The sequence below is a fragment of the Coturnix japonica genome, chromosome 24, assembly GCF_001577835.2.
Source record: "Coturnix japonica isolate 7356 chromosome 24, Coturnix japonica 2.1, whole genome shotgun sequence".
NCBI lineage: Eukaryota > Metazoa > Chordata > Aves > Galliformes > Phasianidae > Coturnix > Coturnix japonica.
Window position 1 is genome coordinate 2,728,267 of NC_029539.1, and position 25,327 is coordinate 2,753,593.

Genomic DNA, 25,327 nt, shown 5'->3' on the forward strand with positions numbered 1-25,327 from the left:
TGAGCATATCAGCCTGGGTGGGATCACACAGTGTAGATGCAGATTTGTACCTGTCCTGTGAGTCCCACATATGGTTTGGGGGGCTGGATGGGAACCTGGGCTTCAGTGAGGCCAAGTGGGGCCATCTGGTGTGAGTTGCTTTGATTCATTGGCATCTCTGACATTTGTGCCAGGTCTTAGCCTGTTGAGTCTGGATGCTTGATCAATTCTTAAGTATCAGCGGCAGGCAGAACTGGTTTGAAGGGCAGTGCTCTGGTTGATAAGTACTCAGCTAAAGACCTTCTGTAAGGCTCCTGCTGCCTGTTAACCAGAGGGCGAGCTGGCACATAAACCATCTCAGCATTGGTTTGTGTGGCTCCCCTGGCTAAAGGTAAGGGTATGTATTCACAGGCTGAGCATCTCTGCTGCTTGGAGGTATGACATGCTGTACTGTCTACATCCCTTCCCTTCACCTACCTTCAGCAGCCAAGTGGGTCAGTTCCTGCCTTTGCTTCTTAATTGCAGATATATACGGTAGTGATACCAAAATATACTTACTACAATCAGACGAGCTCTCTGTTAATATCTGACGATCCTTTAGCAGAGACTTTATTTTCAGTATATGTGATTCTTTCACATTCAGCTCTGCTAAAATCAACTGAAACTGGTTAAAACTTGTTAATTTGGTAACACGTCAAAATCCAAGGAGATCTTTTCGGTCTTTAACCCAGGTGATCCGATAGAATCAATAGAACTACATTTACATCCTCTCCAGGATTGTTATGGGGCTTAATTAACGAAGCGTTTAAGTCACTATGTGATCCTTGGATAAGAAAATAAAATGCAAGGGCACAGAGCTGAAGGAGTGGCAAAGGGTGTCCTTCTCTTGTATATCTCATAGGCAAGTAAGGTCTCTCCCTCACTGCCCCTCTGGATCCCATAACTGCTCTGGGGGTTGGATTGGCCCTTGGGCAGAGAATTCATCTGGACTCGTCTTACAAAACACATCTCTCAAGTGAAACTTTTGCCTATATTTTTCCCAGAAGATTCTTCTCTTTCAGTCCAGAATTTTATCAGCGATTCTTATGCTAACAGGGGTCAGGAGATGAGATGTTTCTCACGTTACACTTGAAGCTTCTCATGAATAATGGCCTGTATCACCTCTATTGTCTGTCCAAAACATAAGCAACCAGACATAAGGCCAGAGGAGAAACTTAAAGAGTGCTGAATGAGCCAGCAGGACAGACCAAGAGCTGAGATAGTCGGGAGAGGGAAACAAATACAAGGTAGAGCAGATGGTTATTTGGGGAAATAACTGAGCAGATTAACTACCAGGCAGCTAGAGAATGAGTCAGCCCCTAGTTAAAAAGTACCCTGAAATCTTCAGAGCGAGATTAACAGAAGCACAGATGAAGATCTCTGTAGCCAAAAGAAATTAAAGGTCATTATTCCCAAGTGAATTTTCTTAAGGGTGAAGTAGAGCACATCAGGCTTTTCACAGACGTCTGAGGGGGGTGGCCGTGCTTAAGACCATCACTTCCTCCTTGTGTAGGGGCAATCTGTGCATTTGGAGGCAATTTATTCCCATCAGTATTGTCCTCCTTTCTGAAATTCATTCCTTTGCCATTTCTGTTTTTGGAGGGTCTTAAGTATATAAAAACGTGTATTATATATGGGGGGGAAACAAAAATAGCTGCAATTTGAACCTGATAATAATTCTACGTGGCTTTTGAAAGGCATTGTGGCAATTTGTGTTTCCCTGCCCCCCCAGTCTTTTTGTTTCTCCTTGGTAAGGCTGCAGCTGCCATCTGATTTGTATTTATATATGCTCTTTATAGATATTAATGCAATAACAGATTAAACCTAAAGTAACTGTTAGCACACAGAGAAATCTCAGGGCCTGATCTTGCAAACACCAATGCCTCTGAATAACTTTAATCTTGTGCACTGTAGATTTGAATTTAATGGGGGACTCTTACACGGCAAAGTTTCTCACATATGCGAATGTTTGCTGCAACTTCAGACTTTCTCCATATGTTGGTGTCAATTTGTTTTTGCAACCTCAATACGGTTTAGAAACCTAAGGCTCCAATCATGGTCTGTATATGTTTTATCAGCACTGTTGGCTTCATTGTAACCATGTTTTCAAGTCAGAATATGGGCTGAGAGCTCAGAACTGTGTGTGGATCCACACCTGCTTATATCAGGCTGAGCTTGGCTTGCTGATGTTCTCCTGGTGTTTTCTTTGGGGCTGAGCAATACTACAAGGACTGGTAAAGGGACCCATAGGGATCATGGAGCTCCTGGGTTCCTGAACAGCTCAGAGGGAATCAAAGATCTATTTCTCCTGAACACTTACAGGTATTTAAGCTCACTGGAGTCCTGCAGTGAATCAAAGCAGTCTGTAATGTTTGCATTCTGCCTTGGAAGGTATGAATCATATGCACAGTGCACGGTCAGCCTGTTGTACTCAGCTGCTGAGCTGAAACACCAGTGGTTACTTTTGAGTTGTCTAATGATTGTAATTTTACAGGCTAATATAAGGGTAATAAAGTCTTCCATCAGGCAACTACTGTGACCACGAGGAAAGTTTTATTCCTCTAGGTTCAACAGTTTACATGTGACTAATATACTCCCGGAGGAGAGGTGACATCCCTTTAAAGCATGCAGCAGCTGACTTACAGAACAGTGATACATCTGTGCTTGCTCAGTAAGCATTGGCATAAATCTGATATGCATCTGATAGTACCTCAAATTATCTCACTTCTCAGCTTTTGAGTCAATAAGACTTATTTATCAGCCCACAGAAGTGTAAATAGGTTATCTTCATGTCTGTTGAGACAAAATGTATGTGTGTGTACATGAATAGGAGTTTAATAGGGACAGGAGTACAATAAGAAGGTGAGACTCAAGGCAACATACAAGGTAATCACTAGGCACTTGAAATTAATATGGGATTTGCTTCAGTAGCCTATACAACACTGTCCATAACCTCTTTCTCAGAAGCTTCCATTCTGAGATGTTACAGAGAGGTATGAGAGACCAGTTTGTGCACCAGGTCTGATTGCTTTGGAGAAGATCCACCTTGTTGTTTAAGGTCTATTTGTAGTTTAAGATGATGCTGGTCCATTAGGCTCTCTATGTAGCCAGTGGAGAGAAGAAAGCACGTTCAGATTGGGAATGATGCTGGCTGCTTTAAGAAGTCATCTGTCTGCTGGAGGTGTTGCTCTTTCAGTTCTTTATTGAAGGAGACTACACGAACTGATTTTTGATGTCAAAGCTTATATTAGTAGTGTCACTCCTCAATGCATAATGCTGTCATTTGAAGAGCTGTTTAGATGGAAAAAGGAAACAGAATGCCAGCAACAAAAAAAGAGGTCTCATTCTTCTTTAAAAGCAATTTGGCTCTAGTGAAGCATTGATGTTAATTGAGCAAGTAAGGAAACAGAACAGGTGATGAGGGCTGTTTGCTCCTATCCTGATGACGATGCATCCGACCTGAATGTGTAGGGAGGCTCTTCTCACTCTCCTCCATGGAGCATCCCTCTAATTTCTGCTGGCAGCAGCTGGGAGCTGTGCTGTGGCTCTGCCTCCCTCCTGTCCAGCATCCCAGCTCTGTGCCTCCAGGAGGAGCAGCAGCAAAGTTCATCAGTCTGAGAGCTGTCCTTGCCAAGCCCTGTGCTATGAGCAGAGATCCCAGCAGGGAGATCAGGAGGCCGACGATGAGCTCCTTTCTGCTCCCTCTGTGTGTGTTCTTCTGTTTCAGATGGGCCCCAGGACCGGGGCTTGTCCTCAGAACACCACACATACTAGAAGCTGCATTTTTGTATAAATTGGGAACAGAACTGGTCACCAGAGATTGAAAATCTGGCAGGCAGAGCCGATTAGACATGCTCAGAAGAACTTGCAGTTTCGCTGCCGCGTGCCCTTTGGGCTCGCAGTGAAAAACAAGGCTGAGTGCTGAGTGCCAATATTTGGATATGTGATTCCATTGTTTTATCTGAGGATGAGATCAGATGGGGGAGAGAGCCCAGAACTAAACTGAAGCGCTCCTTATTATTCCGCAGCATCATGAGGAATGGAAAGCTGGGATCACCCCCACCCCACCCTGCAGGGATCTGTGTGATTCCTAACTCTCTGCTCCTCAATCTTTCATTCCAGCAGCAACTACCACCCTTTCTAAAGGTCCCTGGCTCTCCCTGGCTCATTTAGGTGTGCAGGAAATGCAGAATAATCCAAGTAGATATCCTTATGTCCTTTGGAAACCCCCTATCTTGACAACACAGCTATTGTTTGCTAGACAGGGCTGGTCTTGAACCTGCAAGGGTTATTAGCTTCTGTCCTCAGTGGAGGTTTAAGGATACTGAAAGATGTCCGTCAGGTGGAGCTTTGGATGGGGCAGTCAGACCTAACCTGGGCATTGTGAGCCAGACATGATGGAGTTCTACTGAAGAGCTGAGGCCTGGGTTGTTTCTATTGGGAACTCAGAAATTGCTCCTTTAGATTAGAATAGCAATTTTTGGTTGATCGAGTAGATGAGTCCTGAACAAAACCTGTTCGTCTCTAAAGCAAACTTGGGTCTCCTACATTGTCAGTTACTGGAACACTGGGGAACTCAGTCTTTTTTTGTCTGCAAACTGCTGGACTGCTTGAGTTCTAGAGCCTGAAGGTTTCTTTTGAAGGTACTTTTCTTATTCTTGTTGGATTCCTATTCCTGTTGTGCTTCCCTTCAGTTTTCCTTTAGTTCTTTCATATACCTTTTAACAGTACTGTGCTGCCAGATAATGATTTGCAAAATGGAGGTACCAGAATACCTGCCTTTGTTTCTATGGAAGGAAGTGATGGCAGTGCTGTGGTTGGATGGGGACTTTGGAGAAGGCCAAGGATCCCAGGATAGGGAGGAGATGGGAGTTCTGCATAGGTAGTAGCTGAATGGATTGTTTTGATGCTGGATTTTAATTGTAGTATTAACCATGTGTTAGAGTACCAGGAGCACTGTGAAGGTGTCTTGTTTAGTTACTATTTCAGCAGAAGGAAGCAAATTGAATAATGACATTATTTCAACGTCGTGATCAGTAGGGATTGAACCCAGGCAAGCTGCAGCTCTGTGTTCCTATAGCTAAATTGCCCTAAATTCATTGCAGCAGATGAGTCTGTTCTGCTTCCAGAGGCTTTGCTGCTGACTTGGACCAGCCTGGTGCATTTTTCCATGCCTGTCTGTGCTGCAGGCAGAGGTTTTCTGGCTTTCCTGTTGATGGGAGCTAGCAGAGGCCCCAAAGCTTTTGCAGACAGATGCATTACCACAAGGCCAGATGCTGCCTCTGCCCCAACCGCTGAGCAAGACAAACAATTAGAGAAGCCATCTCTTTATCAAATTCATTTACAGCAGTTTCTCCCTGCGCTCTTTTCAGAGAGATGAGGGAAAGAACCCAGTGAATACCTACTGCAAGCTGTGTCCATACTCTTTTAAGAGGAGGAAAGAGAAATAAAATATCAGTGCATAAGTCTGTCTGTGGCTACAGAGGAGGGAAGCAGATGTAAGCAAGCCTGCCTGCATCTTCTGAAGCACTGTGTGTCGCTGGAAGGCAGCCAGGGCTGGAAGAATGGCTGGAGGCAGCACCCTTTCCTCCTCTCTCCCTGACCTGCCAGCAGACATTTGAATGCTGGGGAGCTGTGGAGCACAAAATTTCATTCTCAATGAGCAGCCTTTGCTTCTGCGATGTATTTATTTATTGTTCCTTGGCTGCTATGCTCTGGCTGGAGTTATTTTGCTGCCTAGCTCATGGGCAGTGTCCTCCTGCCCTACTGCCTTGGTGCTGGTATATTCCCCTGCTGTGCACACCCACACTGAGGTGTGACTGCATCCCTGCAGGCCCATGACTGAGTGCTCATTGGGAGGTGCTGCTGAGATTTGAAATTGCTGAGATATGACTGTGTAGGATGCCAAGAGGGACGGCCAGAAGTGATCCTTTAAAAGCACACTTTGATGTTGGAAGGGTTTGGTGAAGTGAACCTTAAAAGCCTCCGTTGTTCAGCGTTGTTCCATTTCTCATTTTCTCACGTAAGGATTTCTTTTCCCTCTCTGAAGACTTCCAAAATCCACAACCTCACTGAAAGCCTATTGCTCCCCAAAGAGTGTCTTTCTGTAGGCGTTGACCCGGGTCTATCTCCTGCTACAGCTGCAGCTTCTTTCCTTTGAGGCGAAGCCAAAGCTGCTGCAATAAGCATCAGCGCTGGAGATCTGAGCTCCATCTGATCCAGAGGAGGGGGTTAAGGTTGTTGGGCAGCTCTTGTCCTGTTTCCCATCCCACCAGGGGATCATTGTGCCCTCCCCCCCTGCCCAGCTCTGCCCCACCTTGTTTTGTTGGAGGTTCATCATTGTGTGGTGTAGCTCCATCCTTGGCATGCTCTGTGAGTAGGAGATTTGGTTGCTAATTACTGCCTTCATGCTGGAGAATGGTCTGCAGTCCTGCCCTGCATTGCTGGCACAGCTCGGATCACACAGAGCTCTGCTGGCTGGGGGGGGGAACGGGGGGGAGATGGGGAAAATGGGCTCCTTGGTGTCAGATGGAGCCTTTTCCTTAGTGCTGTGTGTGCTTAGCAGCAGAATGGGAAATACCTGTCTGGGAAGGAGGCTGCCCTGCTGTTAGCCAAAAAAAGAAAGCCAATGCGTTTCTTTTCTTTGAGCACTCAGGGCTTGGGCTGAGACAGGAATGTAGAATGGAGGCTCGTACAGAATGGCTTAAACATCCCCCAAAATCTTGCTAGGAGGATGAAATTTTCTTTTCTTTTCCCTTTCTGGTCACGTTTTACCACTGGAGTTACTCAGCGAATTAATAGGTATAGAAATGCAAAGCTCTTTTCTTATTACACGCCATCGATCTGATTGCAGTGTCATTAATTGAAAGACTCGGGAAATGTGATGGATGGTTCAGTTCAGGATTCCACATTCGTTTTGGCATAGCCCTGCAGGAGAAAAGCTGCATGAAGCTGATTGAAGGGCTCTTTTTGTCTGACATGAATTATTCTTTCATTGTCAAACCTTGTAACAGCATTCAGACACAGGGAGATTTACAACGTGAAATCCTAAATGGGGTCTATTCTTAAAATAAAATTAGAAAGAAAAAAAATAATAATAATAAAAGAGAGCTTTATCTCACAACGTCAAAAACAGCTATGTTAAAAAAACCCCACCACTATCCCTACAAATTAAATTTCTGCTGCAAAACCCGAGGGGCTGATGTTTCTCCCTTAATTTTGAATGATTCCAATGGTAAGGCCCTAAATGAAGAAAACAACTGCTTTAATCACGTAACTGTTGTCAACATTTTTATTGCATTCAGAGATATTTGTTTGTAGGGGAGGGCTTGTTTGTTTTTCCAACTGCTGTCATTTACCTAGCAGAGTGATTTGTCCTTAATGGGAGAATCCTGCTTGGCCTGGAAAATGAGGCGAAGGTGTCTTTTTCTTTGGGAAAAACCTAAGAGGACGCTGTTTAGAAGCCTGGTTTTTGTGGCTGATCCTGGGCCATTCTGTTGTTTGATCCCCTGTTGGTCTTTGGTAGGTTTAAAAATGTGAGCTGTGATCTGGGAATTGCCCTCGATATCCCAAAATGCATCAATTAAAACACAGCAGAGAGTTGAGGGTCGGTTTGCTTTGCACACAGCGTGGCTTAGAAAGTTGATGGAGAGTTTGGAATGCAAAAGCAGCTGATCCAATTGGAGTCTTGTTGGGGAATAATATAGCGAAATAACGTAGGAGACCCGAATCGATGGCGTGGCTTTGTGGTCGTTGGTGCTGGTGGGATGACGAGGTTACAGAGCAGACAGATGAGATGAAGAGAAGCGTTTGATTACATTACATCCCATTTGTGCTGTCTGTTCAGCTGAGTTCTTCCTAAAAGAAAACGATCTCGTTGAATCGGTGCGCTGGGTTGGAGGTCTGGGACAGGCATTGGAGGAGCATGGGACCGTGCCATAGTGGTGTGAGCACACAGCCACCTCGTGACCTTGTTGTCCCAGCTCACTATTTTTCACCCCCAGATATGTATCGAGCGACGAGTTTGCATCCAAACTCCCAAACAAATGCTCCCTTCCACCTGTGCTGTGCATTCACAGGCACCAGCCCGGCCCGAGGACAGAAATGATTCGCATTAAAGAGCCTTTTCAGCGCCGCAAAATAAAACGCCTCGATGGGAAACGTTCTCGCCTTCCCCCTTCCCCCCTCCCCCTGCCTGTTCTGCATGTAATACCCCTGCACGTATATTTTAAGGTCTCATTGTTCAGCGAAGGGGAGCGATTATTTGGTACTTTGGGTGTCTCTCCCGCCCGGAGCTCAGCACCGCTCCGTGGGTGCAGCCTTGGGGATGCTCCGTCTCCATAGCGCCCGCACTTCTAGCAGCACGGCTGGGATGCGGAGCTGCATGGCAGGCAGTTCTGCGCTGCCTTCAGAGCCGTGTTCTGCAGGGACTCTGAGCTGCGGGCACGGCGTTGTTTTCCCGCAGCATTGCCTCTCCGCGAGCACCTGCTGTACGCATAGCAGTCTGCTAGGTGAGGGAGCTGGGCACTGATTTCCTTAAGGAGGTATTTCTGTTGTTTTAATGGGAAGATTTTATTTAGTATTATTATTAATTTAATTTTAATTTTTTTTCTTTTTAAAGCTAAATAAACTCGGCAGGTTCTCAGAGCCCAACATTGGGAAGAACGCTTTGCCTTTGGTGTCACTAATGAGCCTCCTAAGGAAGCTGGTAGGAGTAGGAAGCGAGCTCCCGGCAGAGGGTCAGGCAGTGCAGCCCTGCCTGCACGCTGTACGTGGGGAGAAGCTCAGCACCAAACCATCCCTCTCACACCTCTTATAACTCTCAGACTTCCCCGCACTTCGCCACGCGGGATATAATTTCTGCAAATTAAATTACGGGTTGGAGCCGTTTGTCGCTCTTATCAAATCTGTGTAAATAACGTTGTCCACAGAATCCATTGCCACCTCTGAAATGCTGCCTGCTCACGGATAGCAGCCGCGCTCTGCTCGTCTCGTGCTGCACTCAGGGTGCTGCTGGATCGTGGAGCGTCTCTATTTTATCGCTTGGCCGTTTCGTTCAGGTTTTTTCTTTTTTCCTTTTTCTTTCTTTTTCCTTTTAATTTTCTTTCTTTTTGCTAAAGTCCATTTTACTGTTTTTAAGGGTAATCCTCTATTTATTTTTGGGTTTTTTTGTTGGTTTTTTTTTGAGGTTAAGAAGAAGGAGAGAGTCAAAGGTACCGTATCTTTCTTCTTAATTGCTTGGCTTGAGTCTGAAACATCGGAGAAAACACCCTTTAAATGTTCTTAAAAGTCGCTTAATTAAAAAGGATAGTAACAGATTGAGTGCACCCTTTTTATGGACTTAACTTCAGGACGTCGGGCGTCCTCTCTGTCTCCTCCAGAATAATCAGTTTCTTATCTAATATATATGAAATGTCCGAGTACATCTACTTCATTTGCATCTTTAACTCAAGAACAATTGATCAAAAAATGGAAGCACTGCTGCAGATCAGAGAATCTTTTTCGTTTAAAGCCTTTAAGTCACCATTTATTTCCATCTAGTTAAGCTTAATTTCCTTTTACTGTGTTGTTCAAATGAAAATATACAATGCCATGTCTAATTGCGTTACTATTCACATTAATAAGCCGTAACTTTACATAACAATGAGCAAGGAGCATCAAAAAGGCAGAAACAGATGCAATTATTTGTTGCTAGCTAAGTTACTGTACGTGACCCAGGTGCTGTAGTACTATTTGCATGTGTTTCTCACCTTTGTTCACCCAGACACATGGGGATCTCAAGCTATTGCTGACTAATTGATAGTTGTAGTAACTGCTATAGGCTCCTTAGATTAGAAATGCATGCAGACGTGTGTCTTGATTCAAACATTAAGGAACACACACTCTCACTTACTTACATGGGCAGAAAGTCTTCATACTATTAGAGGTGTGTGATGGAGATAGCAGGACATAAAACAGAAGAGAGAGAGACACAGAGAGAGAGAGAGAGACAGAGACAGAGAGATGGCATGCAGCATATATACCCCTACAAATAGTTCTAAAATGCGTTTGCAAATGCAGAAGTCTTCAGAACCATCCAACAGTTCAGCACACCCTTTTTATCTCTTCTCTGCGGGACGTCTCCATCCAGATTACTCGAAAAAGGCGGAAAAGGTGAGAGCTCTGCCATCTTAGCTCTGAATTCATCTGATTTCCTTTTTTTTTTTCCTTTTTTTTCTTCTTTTTTTTTTTTTTTTTTCCTCCCCCCCCCCTTCCCTTGTATTCCTCATGCCAATTGTCCATTCCTTATGCATGCAGCCGCCCTTGCTCTTGAATGCAAGTGTCACAGCGGGAGCAAGGAGGGTTCAGGGCTGCATTGTCAAAGCCATGGTTGCCTATTGTTTCTTAGCCTTTCACCGCTCTGCTTTTCCGAGCCTCTTTCCCTATCAGTGGCCCCTGTCAAGGGGAGGAGTAGGGAGAAAATTGCAAGAGTTACTCGTCCTTTTTATTGCACACTGTTATGATAAACAGCCCAGCAATGCATCCCACAAAATTAGGAATTATAACGGGCTGGGGGGGGGGGGGGGGGGAGAATTCTTTGTAGGTTTGCGTTTTGTCGCTGCCCTCGTGCCAAAAGCTTGGTTTCTTTCTTAGGACAGACTTTTGTGTTGGTGCTTTGCCCAGCAAAAAAAATAATAGAGGCAGCTGCAAAGTGAACAGTGAGCTTTATAGCCACAAGGTAAAAATTTCCTGTTGCTATTTGGATACCGATGCTTTTCAATATTAAGGGTTTGGGGTGGGTGGGGGGGGAGAAGCATGACTGAAAGCATTTCTCTGTCCATCCATCCATCTCTATTTTGTGTCTTAAAGCGACTGAAAATGATTTTTAAAAAGGCCAGAGAGACTGTTTTGCAGCGTGGTTTTGTTCGCAAAGATCTCAGCGCAGAAGGAGGTTTGTGTTTCAGCTGATTAAATCTTGTACAGGGAAATGGAGGGGAAATGACTGCCCTGCTCATGCCAGGGAGTGCTGGTTTGTCAGGTCATCTGAAAGTAAAATCCGGTCACGATTTTGTCCTTTCACGGGGGGAGAAATGCAGGCAGGACGTGATGGCCATTTGGGTTTGTGTTTGATCGCCGTGCGGGCGCAGGCCGGCTGCTGCAGCCATCCGAACTTTGGAGAGGTGACAAAGTCACGGCCTCAGGAGTTTCTTGTTTGACTCTGTTTGATGTGAAATTGTTTAGTAAAGGGGGAGGGGGAGAGAAAGTTAATTCTAAAAATACAGCGTCCAAGGAGAGTGCAACCATATTTCCATATCCCAGTGGTAAATCATCCCGTAATTTCACTGTCTGTATTTTATTGTCTGGAAAACCTAACAGAGTAGGAGAGAATCGAATGCTATTTAGTTTATGCTGTTAGCTGGTTTTGTAAATATGAGCATCCTTTCAAGTCTTAAATTTATGCTTATTCTCCTAACTAAAGTGTGCATAGCAGCCTTTGGGTTTCATTTCTAGGACTCTTTTATTACGTTATTCAGGTCATTCAAATCTGTGCTTCTCGAGTCTGGCTATCTAAGTTGTTGCAATGCCTGGTGCTGTTTTACTGTGCCTAATAATAACAGGCAGAACGCTTTCAAAGGTGTAAATATGGTTCAGGTCATAAAGGAGCATGCAGAGAAATCCTCCTAAAGCTGGCATGCAGTGCTGCTGTTCTGGTGGTGCTTCAGCACCCCGAGCTGCCTGCACCTCCCAAATGATGAACAATCTCCTCGGATTTGAAAGAAAAGGGAAAAGGTATTTCACCTGAATTGGCTTTTGACCCTCAGAAGGCTGAAATAGAAGCGATTTGATGAAGAAATTCTCTTGGTCCATCTCGCAGATGACTTGCTTTGCCTTTTGGTGCTTTCACGTGCACACTCTGTCCTGCATTGCCAAGTTCTAGGTCAAGTATGTGTCTGTTTGGAATATCTTTAGAACTGAGGCTTTCTGAAGAAACGATGAAAGAACTCTGGCCTTGTTTTAAATCGAGCTCTGAATGTGGCCGAGGCCACCCTGAGAGCACAATGTTTAATTTCCATTCGACATCTGCCTTATATTTACGGCTGCAGACCGATGTCTGCGTGCGAGGAGCACTTATCGCCGATAAAAGTTTGGTATCTCTTTTGTCAGAGGTTGGCGTTTCTGTTCTCTCAATCTGGACTGTCATGTTGCAAAAATCTTTTGTCACCGGAGCTGAATGGAAAACCTGGAGCGTGTAAGAGATTAAAGATATACAGGGAAGAGGATTCAAATATGTAGAGCAATTCTACACGTTGACTCTTTGAGGCAGATGGTGCCTAATCCTGATTTTCCTTACTCCGGTGTAAGGACCGAACTGCCCCACTGCAACCACTGCTGAATACTGATGCAGCGTCAGGATCAGGCCTGGCTCATTTCTTTGCTTCTTGAGACTGTGGGTTTATCTTGCCGAGCTTGATGCATGCAAAGCTCTCCTTTTACACTTGTGATAGATGCCCACCGAGTGACTTCATGCTGGCGGCAGACACAGAGGTGCAGAGCCTGAACTTCAGTCGTTACTCCAGCCTTACGCCTGTGGAAGCGAGGTCAGAGCCTGACCTTCCCTGTCTAGCAACAAATATTTGAATAAGTAGATGGGTTTTTTCCTTCATCTAGGTCTGGGCAGGGAAACGTTATCTTCTCCCAAGAGCTGGGGTGGAATTTGGAGTGTCTGGACTCTCCATGGTGTCAGAGGGAAGTGCTGATGCTTGAGATGTTGGATCAACCTGGGGGGAAAAAAGTTTAGCCAGAGCAGAGGCACCAACATTTGGCCCCAAAGAAGTGCTTTGCTACAGAAAATAAAAGAAGGTATTTCAGAGAGACTGAGTGGAGAACTGATACGGCCATGGGATAAAGGCTGAGAGGACTCTCTTGGGTAGAGGAGAAGCTTGACTGTGTTCTTAATTTTTTCAACAAATTTTATGTCCTTATTCATTAAGGTAACTTGTGTTTGTGTTGCTTTTCAAACAAACAGCAACAACAAAAGGTCTTCCTCGTCCCAGAGCATTCTACAGCCTGAAGTTGTGCAGAGTATCAGCTTGTGGCCCAGACTCCTGTTTTACTTTTCCTGTAGGGTTGCAGTGAAGCACAACCCTTACAGTCCTGCTCTACAGAAGAATACGTTTGTTTCTCTTCTTTTTCTTTAGGAACGCCTTGATGACTTCATTGGGAATTTCTCATGGACAAGAAGGAGAAAGGGTCATCTGAGCTCTCTTGAAGATGGGAGTCAGGGCCAGACAACCCCCAACAATGTTCCTAAGGCACAGAATGTCTCCTCTTGCCTTTTCTCCTCCTGCAGTTCCAAACCAAGGTTCAGGTAAGCATTGCTTTTCTCACACTGGAACTTCTCTTAGCAGTCTTTAGAAGTGTTTGTTCTTCTCACCCATATAAATGTGGTCAGTGAGTTTTTGTAGTGGATCAGAAGGCAGTTCTTGCATTTGAATGTGTTCATTCACATCCCTCCAATGGCTTTCCTGGCATTGTGTGGTCATGTATATGGCAGGTTTATGTTCACCAAAGAGCAAGACCTAACCTTAATAAATGGTGTCAGGAAAAGCTCAATCACTGGATTATCGAACTTTTACTCATTCCAAATCCATATCCTGTTACACCCCAAGACATACGTAGGTTACGCAATACTACTTCCAGGCACTGATTATAGAACCCATTACTTTTGCCAACCTTTTGAGGTTTACAAGTCATCAGAACACATTTTGTGTCCAGATAAACCTTCCTTAACATGGGTAGCACCTTCCCTGGGGGATGTTGCTGGTTTCCATGTGGTTGGAGGTAATATTAGATATTATTCAGCAGGAGCAAAGTGATTTCAGCTTAGTAGGTAGAAAAATAGGTTGGTTAAAACCTACTGAAAGAGGAAGCATCTAAAATAAGACATGGAAGAATGCATGAACTTCCACTGGGAAAAGCCTGCTTGAAGGGACTCATTAAGCCATGGAAAGCTGGGTGAGAGGTGTGGAGTGAAAGACCAGTCAGACAATTATTCTGCTAATGGATAAGATTATGTTGGTTTTCAGTAAATCAGCGCAGATCTGTGGTTAACTATGTCTGTTGAAACAGTTGTAAATACAGAGAGAGTAAAGGGAAAACTGATGAAAACTGCCACAATGTTCAGCATCAGCTGGAGATCCGCTTCAGTGGCAAGATGCAAGGCAGATGGAAGTTCCTGTCCAAAACAATTAGGGACTCTGTCCTGCTCGGTCTGGTCTTCCCTGAGGTTGAGAGTTTTGTATTGGTGAATTTCATTCTTCCTTATTCAAAACATGTGACTTGATTTAACAAAGACGGAGCTTTGACAGCCCTTAGTCTGTAAGCACAACAGAAGACTTTCATGTGACAGCATTGAGCAAGAATGGTTTTCTTTAACAGTTGTTGCTTTCTTTCTAGTTCAGGGCAATGACTCTATTTCATATTGTGTCAGAACTGCCTCATATGTTCGGTTGTTGGTCTTAATTTGGATTTCAGAACATCATTTTTGGTGCCACAAGGTGATTTTGGAAGGAAAACTATTTGTGGCCTAGCTTCAGTTTCATTTACATGCTTGAAGTGTAGCCAAGTGCTTGCTACAGTGGCTCTGAACTCTACTAGTCATTGTGGAAATGTGCCTGTGCTGAAAATCATGGACACTTACTTGGTTTCTTGATATGGGCTTTGACTGTAATGGTTATATCTTGGTCTGGGTGTGTTTTAGGTTTAAAAAGGGCAATACATGAGTTGTGTTTCTAACTGCCACTTGTTCCTTTGGTTTTTCATCCATTGTTTGAGGAGAGAATGAGGTCTAATGGGAGCCACATCTCACCTTGTAGGTCCTGGCCTGTTCTTTTTGTTCCTGCTGATTGTGCAGTCATCTTTCTAAAGTTCAGTGGCCAGTTGAAGCTTTTCTTCCCTCATTTAACTTTCTCGTTTCATTTGATTTGTTGAGAAATAAGCTGTTTAACTGCTTGAGTTAGGACTTCATGTCAAGTGATTTCATTTGCCTTTGTTATACATGTTGAATTCTGCATAAATAATAGGTGGATGGTGAAAAATAATAATTCAGATACAAGCTGCAGCTCATAGAAATGCCCAGTTGGCATTAAGATTCAGCAACACCCGGCAAGCAATGGGAATCAAATGGTGGTGATGATTACCAGCAGAGGATTATGACTTGCTGGAAACAATGGATTGAACAAGAAACTGAATGAAGTCTTGAGTAACTTGGCTTGACTCAAAGCAGCATTGAGCAGGAGGTTGGACTGGAGACCTCCTGAGGTCTCATCCACCTAATCTATCCTGTAAGTAGTAATTGGTCCAGTATATAGTTTTATAAATGCCATGTTGTGAATGTTCAGCAATTAAATGTGCATAGACAGGTAACACACCATAGCATAATATACCCTCTGCCCTTTGTGCAAGTGCTTTCAGTCATTGACACAACATTACTTGCTTTGAGGACTCAGGTCCCTGGTTTGGAAGCTTCCTTCCAGAAGGTGATGGTGAAATCTAAACCTCGGTAAATGATCCTTTGGGCCATCTGCCTCTTACTTGGTTATAAAGCTGTGTTTGTGGAATGGATCAGACAAGGGACTCGGTGACAAACCTTCATTGTTCTGAGGTTTAAAATAAACTTGTTGCGGCTGAAGATGACAGCGTTAGTTTCCCAGAATGCATGTTGTCATCTCAGTGCAGTGCGCTTTGTCAACCGAGCTGTGATTAATTGCAGCGGGGCTGCTTACAATTTGAAACAGACATCAAATGCTAATTTCTCCTTTAATGTATGGATCATATGGGGGCTGGCTGTGCACCCAATTAGTCCGTAATGCTGCAGATAGTTCTGCACTGGTGTGTCTGTGCTCACGAGGATGGTCTGGTTGAAGCTGCTGAAATATGACATATGAGTCAAGCTCTGTAAACATGTGTTTGTGTAACCCACTGGTATGTGTCTGATGTGTGTCCCGATTTACTGGCAACTTAATAAGTGCTGCTGACCTGTGTCCTGCCCTTTCACGCACTTAAGCAGGCGCACAGAAATACTAGCCTGGCTGGCCTGTTGATCAGCCAGCCTCCCCAGGGACCAGATTTTCTGCCTCATGAACTGGATCTGGCCCCTGAACTCACCAGCTGGCTACTCTGCTCAGTGGGTAATGCAAGGAGAGCAAACTGCAGACAGGCTAGTTCACATACTCAAAGCTGGACCAGCCTGGCTGGTGCAGAGGGTAATTATGTCACGTTAAAGTGGCTTTAGACTTTTGAGGACCTGAGCTGATCTCTCTCCCTGGAGTGGTGCTGAGATATATAAGCATAATAGTTCTTTTGGAGTTAGCTCAGATGTGTGACACAGTGATGCTAAATGGAGACTTAGCCCAAATCTCCCATCTCTAGATCAAGTTATAATTACTTCTGTGTTCTGGCCAAGGCTGTAGTCACTACAATTAGTGGAAGGTGAACTGTGAATGCCCCAAGCCAGGGTCTGCTGTTTGGAGAAGGGTGTAGTGTTTTGGTCAGTGTGTATTGTGTACCCCTTGAGTGCTCGAATCTCAGAGCAATGGGGTCTGTCTTGGCTGTTGATCTTGGACCTCACACTGTATAGAATGACTGGGTTACTTGTGGAGATCCCAAGTACTTTTGGTGTCCCAGGGTAGCTGGACAAGGTAGCTATGATAAATTACCAAACCCCAAAGTCCCAAGATGTGCATTTGTAGATAAAAGCTTATGAGCTGTTAACATTATTCCATTCCTGTGACATTACGGGCTGACACAAGAAGAAAAGTGACTTCATGTGTTTGTGAGCTAATCCACTGTTAATACGGGTGTCAACTATGATGCTAACTGATTTTATGACAAGAGAAGCAGTAAACCTGATTCTAATCTCTCACTGCCTTGTTCCTCACTGTAATATTGTTCCCATTCAGTGGGATTCTCTATTACAGAGTATAAAGCAGAGTATAAGCAAGGTTATCAGACTGATTGGAAAGGAATATGTAAGGCAGTGGGTTTCACATTTCTGCTCTTCAAACAAGCAGGAGTTTTATACATTCCTCGTTGTGCTATTACAAAGTCCTTCACCTAAAGGGCAGTCTCCATGCTTTGCTCAGTTTTAGATGGCTGTGCTTGCCACAAGAACTGTTGAACAAGACAGTCTCTACCTCCATATGTTGATAGGATTGTTCTGGATAAAATAACAGCTGATGAGATTTAGTAACTTTTACAGCAGTCAAATCTTGGTCAAATGCAGTGTGCTCAGTAAGAGGCAATCTTCACTTCCCAAAGAGTCTTAAATGAGAAGGGTTTAATTTCTGGATGCTGATCCAACAGCCAGCAAGCTGGTAGGAGTCTTTCAGGGAACTCCAGTGGAATTTGGATCAAGCTCTTCCTAATGTGTGGATTATCCCATATCTACTTATTTACAGTGGGGTTTTCACCCTCTAAACAAGAAGCTGCTGGCTGGAATCAGCCACCAAATGGCACGGCAGATAGACAAAAGTGAGCTCACTGTGATAATCTCATTAGTTTAAAACCCACTGCACTCATTGGAATAGTACTCAGTAAACTGATACTGCATTTTGCATCACTCTTAGTCAGTAAGCCTATTTCAGCTATGCCAGGAAAGTCATTATCAGGTCAACAGCATTCATTAACTGCTGAGTTTTCCTAGAGAGTGGAAACCACGTTTTGGTTTAGGCTTCGAGTCTGGCCACAGGAAGAAATACAGGAGCTCCTCAGCCTGTTCCCCAGGTTGGTCTGGTCCAGGCAGAGGGTGGTTAATTCACTTAGCATTTAGCTGAAGTTATGAAGGGCTTTCTTATTATTTTATTTAGTTGACAGAATAATCTCAGTGCAGATAATCCTGTGAGTTTAGGGATGGGGCTGACTTGAGCTAAAGCCCTTGAGTACCACAAATATCCCTCCTTTCCTTTCTCACTGGTCTTCTAATGCTCTCCTGGTCCCCTTTGGCTCAGTAGCTCCCATATTCTTCAGGATGACCAACTGGCTTTGCTGCTATATTTCCCTGCCCTGTATCACTGAGGTGGATTAGAGCAGCCTGTCCAAAAGTCAGAGATGGAGAAGGAACCCAAAAGCAGAATTTGCTCTTCATCAACTTGCATATCTCTTCTCTTTTTGCTGATAAGCAGGAGACTTTCACTATAACCATAACAGAAGATACGTATTCACCATAATACTTATAATATCATTTATATTCTCATTATATTCCACATTAAAAAAAGAAGATTTTGACAAAAGGCCTTAACTAATCGATAATTATGTTATTTTGCAGTCATTTTGTAGCTTTAAATAGGATAAAATGAGCTTGTTCTTCCTTTTCCGTGATGTCAGCCTCGGTCCAGGTCTGTTGCTCTTGTTCCCAAGGTTGGAGTTGCAGCACTCAGGCTGTGGCCGTGGTAGCACAGCAGTGGCTTTTCTATGGGACTGCAGGCATATCTCTGAAGCAACACTTTGAGAAAGGGGCTTAGGAACCTACTTTGTTCTTATAGGCATGTATATGCTTTAGCTCAGAAGGTGATTTTAATTAGTGGCAGTTAATTCCCATCACTTTCCAAGCTCTTCATTGGTACACAGCTCAGTAAATGAGCATCCAGTCTTATTGAGCTCTTGATCAACTTTCCTCCACCCACATCGACAGGGCTGTCACTGAGCTGAAATTCACACTGTCCCCAGCTGTCCAAGGGGTGTATGCTCAAAGCCCTCATGGACATTGGTAGACACCAGCCCAGCAAACTCCTCCTGGACCCACTGACCACAGCAGAGCATCCTTGAGGGTCACTGAGAATTTGTTCCAACAACATCAGTGGAGATTTTAAGAACAGAAGTTCACAAAAATTCCTCTGCATGAAGTCTAGGAGAGGAGGATGACCCCCATCCTGCTGGCACTGCTTGTGCTCTGCTTTGCTGGTCACGTGCTTCCCATTGCAGGAGTGGAAGGGGCTGAGAACAGAACTGGAATAATATTATCCTTTGCTCCGAGGGCAGAGAGGGAGGGGTTACACTGATACACATCCAAGTCGTGTCTGTTTGCACATATTAACTGGCTGTGGTTGTTATTTTAGGTCGGTGCTGTCTTCAGACATAAAATGGTAATTTATATATAGATGGAAGGCATAACAGTGTCTGTGGGAATGAGCAGATCCTGGTTCCTGCCGTGTGATAGCAGCCTCACCATTTGTAGCCCTGACTCCTGCCACATGAAGAGCTCTTACCAGCACTCCTGCTCCTCTCACCCTTATTATATACTGTATTAGTGATGGTGGAATTGGGCCTGCAATATTATGTCACAAAATAGAAAACACACGACCCTGCACCAGCTGTAATAGCATAATAGGATAAGTGCAAGGGAGAAACAGCAGGATATAATAGGTACTCGGCTGCTTCAGAGATGGGGCACGTATATTTACCTAGGTAGAAGAAAGCTGGAAAACTAGGGCAGCATAAGAACGGAGTGACAGTGTAAGTGCGCCAGGAGGTGGTTGTTGGTGAATTGAAAATGCAGCAATCTGAGATGTTATATAATAAATAATAACAGTAATATTGGTGCTTGGTCCTATTCATCCTTCACCCAGCTGCTTTGCAGAGCTCCAAGTAGCACTGGGGCCTCTTTGGTATTAGCTTTCCTAATTCCTTCCCTTCTCCTGCTGTATAAATCTGCTGTGTGGTGTTTTGTGCCTTGTTATGTCTGGAGTGTGGAGAGGCATTATCTGCTTTCCTCTACCTGCATGTCCTGGATTGCAGCTGCTCCTGGGATGGAGGACTGTGTGTAAGCCAGCAACACACTGTGATATTTGAGAGGATGGGGAAATGGGAATCCGATGGGGGAAATCTCATCACTTCCTGCCCCTTGCTCATGGCAGCAGTGCTCCATCATCCCCATGCCCTCTCCCACAGAGAGCTGCAGGGGTTTGTGTCTTAGAGCTGGGTGCTGTGATGGCAGCAGGGCCGTGCATTGGGCTGGGAGCTCCTTGCAGCCAAGGCCTGACTTTCTGGCATGGTAACCTCACATGTGTTTTCTGCACTGGCTTTTTTAATGTGAACTCCTCTTTACTCACGGTTTTGTTGCTTATCTAAGTTACCAAGGTTACTTTTATTTGCTGACTGGGATTCTGAGCCTCCTATTAAGTGATGAGTCATTTTTACTTGCATAAAACTTTGCCTTTTCCTCCACGGCAGCACTTAGGAGCAGGTTAAACGAAGCACTTAGATGGCTGTGAGAGAGAAAGCAGGGGAAGTGGAGATGTGTGCTGTGATGCCATTTTGTTGCTCTTTGATTACTTCTATTCAATCACTTTCCTAGATGTGGATTGCTGAGGAGAGCTGCCTCCCTTTGCATTGCCTCCCATTCCTGTATTTCTTGATCTGAGTTGGGTAGAATTCATTCATGCATGTTGGATTGTGGTTCTCCATACAGGGCTGTGCCATCTAACCTCTTACACTCACACTGTGCTGCAGCCCAGAAGGTTTCTGGAACTGATAGGAGACTCAAGTAGTCCTCCTTGTATTGTAATACAAGCACTTTTCCTCTTAGAATTTATAAAGGAAATGAACAATAAAATTCACATTATAGTTCCAGGAACAGCTGAGCGTGGCCAGAAAGATGCACTCTGCAGCCTTCAGTAATAGCAGTAGTTCTGTTAAAAAACCCAGGAACTGGAGCTTTTAAATATTGTGTTCTTGGCAGTTTTCTCACCTGGATCGAGTGTTCTTAGAAGGAAAATCTAGTTAAAAAAAGCCCCCCAAAAAAACTGTAATGGAATAAACTTTAGAAATGATTCTGCAGCTTTGTGAGATTCAATAAGGGAAAATCAATGTTAATTTTTTTTTTTTTCAATATACAGAAGTGCAATCATTGTGCTGAGTAATAGGCGGTCAAGAGAAGTCAGTGGGTAAGGAGCTGAGCTTTGCTGCCCTGAGGGGTGTCCTCCCCACTTGGAACCAAAGCAAGGAGGGGGGGTATTATGGAACCTTACAGCCCACCCAGTTCCAACCCTCTGCTGTAGGAAGGGACACTTGTTTCTGCTTGTAACATCCGCCCCGTGGGCTGCTCGTTGCTGGATGCTTTAGGTGAGCATGCATTTCTTTGCATGTTACACACACACAAACGCACAGACGGCATTTGGAAGCTGGGATGCACTTTAACGGTGAGGGGGTGGTTGGGAAGTGGGGTTTGTTATTAAACAGCCTCTTTGCGTGGGTGATGTGTATGTGCTTTTAAAACCCCAGTGCCTCCCAGCTCTCCTCCCATTTCAGGGCTCTAAAATAGACGGATAACAAACCCCTATTCAAACCTGCCCTGTGCACGCATGGAGCCAGCAGAGACATTTTGCTGCAGCTGTAGGAACCTCGGGCCGCCAGCGCTGGCCGTGTCACATGATGGGTTTCAATCACATCTCGGTCTGCGCTGTGCAGAGCACGCAGCACGTTTTAACTGCATTTGCACTGATTTGCTTCAAACAGAAGAGGCTGGGTTGTTTAGCATTATTGATTCCTCTTGACTTATTGGGTGCATTAGTTGCCGTTGACCCTGGCATCTTGCTGGAACAGACTGGCGCGTCATGTGATACCGTCTGGCTTTGTCCTTGCTCCGAGTCAATCCCTGTTTTACTCAGCAGATGTCTTTTGTTCATGACAAAGATTGCTCATCCGATTGTTCGGGGTTACTGGGTGTGCCCTGTCCTGCCTGGGCTCCCGGCTGCCTGCCCCAGTGCTCCCAGCACCGCTGGCTTTGCTTTTCCTCCCCTTCACCCCAGGGGTCTGTCTGGGTTTGGTCTGACAGCAGCTTCTTTCTCCTGCAAAGGAGTCCCTTCCAATCCCTGCAATTCTGTGATTCTTGGTGTTGAGAGCTCTGTTTTGGGAAGCAGGTGGGTTTCGCCTTGAGTAAACCAGCATCGTTCCCTTCTATCAGCAGAGAATCAGCCCGTAATGCATGAGGGGTTCACATTTGGGGCATGGAGGTGTGCTGCATCAGTAGGGAAGGGGAAGCAGCCAAGGATTATGACAGAGATTTGCATGGCAGCCTATGGGATTCAGGCTCTCAATCCACCTCACTGATGCCAGTCTCTCCTAGTTGTGCATTCTTGCTCTTCTAACAGTGTGGATCACTGTAAACCAGCATGGAGACCCCCTGTGTCATCTGATTGTGACTCTTTTGATGTCTTAAGTGGGTATGCCACCACAGCGAACATTCGGGGTGTTTTAAAAAGCAGGGATTGGGCTGCTGTGGTGTCCTGGCATGTGTGGGTTGGGGAAATGGGAGCAGATCTGTCAGGGGCTGGAGGTGCATGAAGGGCTGAACACATCAACACATCTCTGCTGTGTGCTGGTGGCTCTTCATAAGGAGCTCAGGGCTTGTGCTGGTGTAGTACGGTTTCTTTAGGCTCTGATTGTGTATCTCAGGAGTTCAACTGCTTGTGTGGTTGGAGAGGTCTGTGCTTCAGGTGGTAAGGGCACAGTTTCTGCTCGGTGCCTTCCATGTGCTGGATTGCTGTTCTCTCCATTATGTCTGATCTCTGCCCCTATAGGCAGTCTCTGCTTCCCAGCATTGCTCTGCAACTTTGTGTGCAACCTCATTGAGGTCCATGAAAGCTTCTAGGAGCCCCATTATTTTTCATTATTATTCCTCCTCCTTTTTTCTCCTTCCCATTATTTATTTGTCTCAGGAACCAAATATTTCAAGTTTGATTTAATTTAGCGTGGCTTGATGTAAGACCACACGATTCCTGCTTGAACCGCAATCAATTAGTGTTATCACCTTACCCTCCTGCCTGCAGCTTTGTCCCCTTGGTGTGGAGAGCTTTGGAAAAGAGGGTTTTCTTTTTCCTTCTGTTTTTCTGCCATTGGAAATTGGAGTGGGGGAGGGCGGAATCAAATGTATTAAATAATAGTAATAATAAAAACCTGCTAAAGGAAAACTGGTTGCGGTGGCAAAACTCCCCTTTCGGTCAGCCCTGTATGTGATCCCCCTCTTCTGGCAGCCCGTGGAATTGGCTGCGGTGGAAGCATTGCAGACCAGCCCAGACAATGGGGCTTTGGCAAATGTGATTGCAGTTGGTCTCGTTTCCATGATCCCGCTGAAAGACCTGGTTGGAATTACGCAGCACGGTGTAATTCCTCCGTGGATCACATTCACCTCGCCGTAACCCGTTTGCTGCAGTGAATTTGCAGCCGGATGCAGCTCAGCTAAATCTGATGTCCTCTATTTTTAGCGTGATTTTCAGGGCTGACAATGGAGGAGATTGATTCTCCCCTGTCTGGCACCTGGCATCGCCGTTGGTGCCTGCGAGAAGACGAGGTGTGAAACGCTGCCGTTCTGATTCTGTTTGTCTGGATACAAATCCCGATGGGTAACAGGCAGCTGAGAGCTCTGCTTCTCACAGCATCCTCAGGAGGGGTTGTGCACGAGCAGACAGCAGGGAAAAGGAATTCACTTCAGGTGCCCGATGCTTCTGGCATGGACGGTGTCGTTGGCCAAGAGCAAATGTAGTGGTGAGAAAATGAAAAGGGAGATTAGGATCGAAACTTCTGGGCTGGGGAATTGCGGTGTTTTTCTGGGTGTAGGTACTGAGATTTTCTTTGGCTCAAAGCAGAGGTAGAGGCAAGCAGCCAACTTTATATCCATATCGGAGCTTCATCTTCCAGAAACCGAATCTAATCATAAAGGTCATGGAGCTAAAGACATGTTCCTGACTAATTGTCTAATATCTGCTATCTTGCTCCGCCGTATTCCTCTTTCTTTTGCAGCAGTAATCACATTGGAGTTCATAACCTCTACCCAGACGTTTTAGAGGAGGCGGGAAAATATTCTGGGGAAGGTATTGAATTACAAACTGGATTTAAATTGAACGAGAACTGAAGGCAAAGAGAGAGCTCACAGTGCCCCCCACCTTAAGGCAGTAGCATTCCCTTATTGCTCTCCCTCCTTTCCACATCGAGTGATGAGATGAAGTCTTCTCTCTCCTTCCTTCTCCTGGGCTCCATTAATGTAATTCCTGACTGCACTTGGCAGAAGGGCTTGAGCGTGGGTGCAGAAGCCACTGTTGTATGCAGAATGAGCTGGAGAACCTTCTTGGAGCCCAGAGTTTCCTGGAATAGGAACATCTCTCCTATTTCCCAGGGTCTTACCAGTCCTGAGCCTGAAATGGAGCCCTGTCATGGAAGAAGGTTTCTTTTGGCTTCTTCTGTCTCCTGTCCTGCAGGGATGTGCCAGGTAGAAACTAGTTTCACAGCTGTCAATGGGGGAAGATTTGTGTTTCTCTTAGTGGAGTGGGAGCGGACTCCTATGGGATGTCAAAGGTAAAGCAGCCAGAATGTGGCAAGGCAGTGCTGTGCTGTGTGACCGAGGAAGGAATCCTCTTGGTTTTGGGTAGGAGATGATGGTGGATGGTGGGTTGATAAATGGTTTGTGCTCAGTGTGAGTTGGTTTTGTTGCTGTGCGCTTTCAGTCACCTTACTTCCCCATTTCTCCTTTCCTCTCCCCTCTTACAGCATCTTGCAATCTAAATACTGCAGTTAGTGCAGCAGAATGGGGCCTCCATGCCAGACAGAGCCCCTGGGAAATGCCACGACACCAGCAGCATTAGGGTGACCCTTAATGTTGGCCATTCAGCTCTTAAATCAGGTGCCCTCCTCCTACCCTGGGGGAAGCAGTGCAAAAAGGGGCGGGAGCTGGGGGCTGCAGGAGACGTCTGATGGAAGCCCTGGGCTGTGCCATAATGGATCCATCTCTCCTCCTGCTAAAAAGTTTCCGAAGTGTAATAAATTCACTCCAGGTCTGCTCTGAATGCAGAATTGATCAGACTGCAGGAGCCGTGGGGAATCAATGCAGTGTGTGTGTCTGTGTGCTGGCGTGTGCGCGTCGGCGGCGCAGTCTGGGCGTGCACTGCGTTTACGTTTGCTGCCTTGCTCTGCCTCCTCCTGCACCGGCCTGAGGATGCCAGAGAAAATTGATGTGATTTATTATTATTATTATTTTATTATGAAATGAAAAAGGTGGACCGCGGCAGTAGGTGATTCTGAGCCATCTGTCTTTTGACCAGGAGGGGAAAGCACCTGGGATGGTCAGTTAGAATTATTCATTAATAAGAGCCATGTAAATAAGTTTCAGCCAAAGATGAATCCTTCTGCAAGAGAGGAATTTTCTCTTGTTTTTCCCCCTCCAAACCCATTGGTAAAACCAGATCCTCTCTCCTTTGCAGAGTAATCGTCACAAAGAGCTGCATGAGGGGGTTCCTTCCCTGCACCCCCATCCTGCCGAGGTGCTGAATCAGTGCTGAGA

General features: G+C 45.2%; 1 long non-coding RNA gene across 2 annotated transcripts in view; it reads left to right on the plus strand.

Moving 5' to 3' along the window:
• Nucleotides 1-25,327, plus strand: part of LOC107324205 — a 53,008-nt gene that overhangs the window by 17,072 nt on the left and 10,609 nt on the right. Inside the window, exons 1-2 of one of the 2 annotated variants that reach the window (XR_004309615.1) lie at nucleotides 9,336-10,170; nucleotides 13,197-13,366. This is a non-coding gene — a long non-coding RNA (uncharacterized LOC107324205). Of the gene's footprint in view, nucleotides 1-9,335; nucleotides 10,171-13,196; nucleotides 13,367-25,327 lie in introns of those variants that run through there. The other variant, XR_001559446.2, reaches the window with a different exon arrangement.